Raw genomic sequence first — 4,066 nt, 5'->3', positions numbered from 1 at the left:
TTACCTGCAGTGGGGGAAGAAACACACTTGAGCAGAATACGAATGCCAGAGATGAACTGTAAAGTATCTCTTTTTTTTTTTTAAGTAAAGAAATCAAGTTTTTCCTTTTTAAATTAAAAGGCAGACTGTATTTATCCACATGGAAGTTAGTTTCATTTTCAGACATGATCAGTGAAAACCTCCTGGTTTCAGAACCACAAATGACTCACTAGCCAGCAGTCGTCTATCAGAGGACTGTCTGGAGGTGGGAAATAGGGCAGCATTTTAGGGAACACACAGTCTCATCCTGGCCTGAGGCTGCTGTGGATGGGTCCAGACAAGCACACCCAACATCATCATACAGGGAGTCCTTTCCCCACTAGGTCCTCTTAGGCTCCCCAAGTCAACCCCTAATGGACCCAAATACTGAGCAAGACGGGGCAGAGTGGTAGGAGGTGGAGGGGCTCCAATTCCAGTTGGAACAATTTACTTAGCGTATGAGGCTCAGTGTGGACATCTGGCATGAATCTCCTCTCAGGCAGCAATGGGGAACAGAGTTCCCTTTCCACCCCCCAACACCTGTCACCATCCATCAGAGACCTCCTAACCTTTACTGAAAGTATGAAGCGGCTGAAGATAGTGAGAGCCAGGTTAAAGTGGTCTGGGAGAAGCCAAAGATATTCTCAACTCTCAGGAGCCACAACACGACTCCCTCGAAGGCTTTGCACATCTCCACCTGCTGGAAAGAGGAGGTGGGAGAGGGGAGGGACGGTCACTAGTGGCCGGTCTCTGTCCACCAGGGGCTGGACCGTCTGCTTAAGATGATCAGAAAGGCGGTGAGAAGCCCCCTCAACTTCCAATCTCGGTCAGTAAAGAGCCCCTCTTGCCCAGCGGCTCCCCCATTCAGATCTTCTTCCCGCGCCCGTTGTGGGTCCTACGAAGAGTTCCCCAACTCAAAGAAGCCCTTTTCCGAAGCACCCTCTCAGTGGGAGAAGTCAGCGAATCCCGCCTCTTGCTTGGTGCGAGGGGACGCACCTGGGAAAGGTGCGCGCTCCAGGGCGCTGCTCACCTGAGCGCGGGTGCAAGTGGAGCCCCGCCGCGAACCGTGTGCGCGTGAGGACGGGGATGAACACGCTCCCAGGAAGGCCCGGCGCGGGGACCGGTACCTGGATTTGGCCGCCCTGCCACAGGCGCGCCTCGCGACCCAGGGCCTGCGTCAGGTGGGCATCCAGCTGGCGCTCGTCCACGACGCCTCCCCAGTCGCTTGGCACCAGATAGGGCTGGCTCGGGACTGGGGGCGGCGGGGGCGGCGGGGGAGGCGGCGGCGGCGGCGGCCCCACAGCGGCGTCGGGGGCGGGGGTGGGGCGTGCAGCGGGCGGAACCGGCGCGGGGAGCCGGGCGGCCCCGCACAGGCACTCCCCCGGCAAGGTCCTGAGTCTCCTCCGGGGGAGAGAGGCGGTCCACAGGGCCGGCGAGAGAATCCAGCGAAGGACCAGTTCAGCTGGACGCGGGACGGTTCTTACCTCCGAGGGCCGAGGGCTGCGGCCGGGGGCGCGGGCGGGAGGCCATGGCAGCGCAGCATCCTGGGTCTGCATCCGAGTTTAGCCCGGCTTTTTCTAACCCGGCGCCTGGGAATTGCAGCTGGGGCGGCCCCCGGGCGGGGCAGGGCGGGCTCGGAGGCCCCACCCCACCCCCCCGCCCTGGGTCCAGAGGTGTCCCGGCGCGTGGGGCCAGCCCCTCCTAGCCATTTGCTCGCCAGATGAGGGACAGGGACTTGGGAGGCGGGTGGGACAGAGAACGCGCAGGTGGGTGAAGGATCCTCTCTGCTCTTCCTCCCACCTTATGCGAACCCACTGAACGCCCAAAGCCTGCCCAGGATGGGGCAGCTGGTACCAATGCTGGTTCTGAGGAAGGTTATTTATTGAAGCCCTGCAACGTGTTAGGTGCTACGACCGTAACGGTGAATAAAATAGCCGAGGAACGTACGTTCTGGTCAGGAAAAAGGCAATAAATATGAGTAGAATATATGGAAATCCCAGCAATTCCACTTCTAAGTATATGCCCAACAGAAAAGCACTTGGATCCACCAAAAGACACCCACATGATGTTCCCAGCAGCGCTATTTGTAATAGCCGCCAACTGGATACAACCCAAACATCTGTCAACAGTTGAATGGGCTAAACAAATTGTGGTACATTCATACAACGGAACACTACACTGCCCTGAAAAAGAATGAGCTGCTGTACCCAATAAGGAAGACTCTCACAAACATCATATTGAATGTAGGGAGACAGATAAAGAGTTCATACTGTATGATTTCATTTATATAAAGTATACAAATGAATCTATAATGTTAGAGGAAGGATAGTGGTTACCCTTGGGGGCATACTTTTTTTTTTTTTTTGTCTTTTTGCCATTTCTTGGGCTGCTCCCGCAGCATATGGAAGTTCCCAGGCTAGGGGTCCAATCGGAGCTGTAGCTGCCAGCCTACACCAGAGCCCCAGCAACTCGGGGTCCCAGCCGTGCCTGCAACCTACACCACAGCTCAAGGAAAAGCAGGATCCTTAACCCACTGAGCAAGGCCAGGGATCGAACCTGCAACCTCAGGGTTCGTTAACCACTGAGGCACAATGGGAACTCCCTTGGGGGCATACCTCTATGTTGAAAAGTTATCACTGAAAGAAGTTAAAGACCTAAAGAAATGGAGAGACATCCTGTGTTCATGAACCAGAAGATTTAAATTGTTAAAATGGAAATACTTCCCGAATTGATCTATAAATTCATCATAATCCCTGTTAAGTTTGCAGATGTCTTTTTGCAGAAATTGACAGGGTATTTCTAAAATTTCTATGAACCTGCAAGGAATTCACCATGGCCGAAACAATCTTAAAAAGTTGAATAGAGTCTTCACATTATCCGATTTCAAAACTTACTACAAGCCTAGAGTAATCAAGACAGTCTAGTATTTAATAGACATATAGATCCACGGAATTGAATTGAGAGTCTATAAATCAACTCTCATGTTTATGACCAATTAATATTTGACAAAGATGCCACAATAGTGGGGGAAAGAACAGGCTTTTCAGCAAATGGTGATGGGACAGATGAATATTCATACTGCAGAAGAATGAAGCTGGATCACTAAATCATATCATATACAAAAAGAACTCAAAATAGATCATAGATCTAAATGTAAGAGTTAAAACAATAAAACTCCTGAGAGAATAAATCTTCATGTCTTGGGTTGGGACGTGGTTTCTTAAGTATGCCCCAAAAGTACAACAAAAGAAAAAAATGTATAAATCGAATTTGATGAAAATTGAAAAACTTTGAGCTTCAAAGAACACCATCCAGAAATTAAAAAGACAATACACATGAGAGAAAAAAAAATATATAACGTATCTGAAAGAGACTTGTATTTTGAATATATATAAATAATTCTTCCAACTTCATGAAAAGACGGATGAAAAGGGCAAAGGGTTTCTCTGAAGAAGATATTCAAATGATCAATAAGCGCATGAAATGACATCCAGCATCATTCGTCATCAAGGAAGTTAAGTCAAAACCACAAGGAGATACTATTTTACACAAGTAGGATGGCTGTAATAAGAAAAGCTTGAATACAACACTACCAGGTGTTGTGAGGAGGTGAAGAAATTGTAAACCTCATACATTGCTGGTGGTGCAGCCACTATGGAAGACAACTTTGCAGCACCTCACAATATTAAATATTAGAGTTACCAAATGATGTGGAAATTCCTCTTGTAGTATATACCCAAGGAAAACGAAACATGTTCACGCAAAAACTTGTAGCAGCATGATCTACAGTAGCCAAAAAGTAGCCAAACGTCCATCAATTGACAAATGGACAAAAATATGGCATATCCATACAATGGAATATTATTCAGCCATAAAATGAAAAGGATTGCTGGAGTTCCCGTCATGGCTCAGTGGTTAACAAATCCGACTGGGAACCAAGAGGCTGTGGGTTCAATCCCTGGCTTCTCTCAGTAGGTTAAGGATCCAGCGTTGCCGTGAGCTGTGCTGTAGGTCGCACACGTGGCTCAGATCCCGCATTGCTGTGGCT

Source organism: Phacochoerus africanus, chromosome 4, assembly GCF_016906955.1.
Source record: "Phacochoerus africanus isolate WHEZ1 chromosome 4, ROS_Pafr_v1, whole genome shotgun sequence".
Lineage (NCBI taxonomy): Eukaryota > Metazoa > Chordata > Mammalia > Artiodactyla > Suidae > Phacochoerus > Phacochoerus africanus.
Note: the sequence above shows the minus strand (reverse complement) of the source record.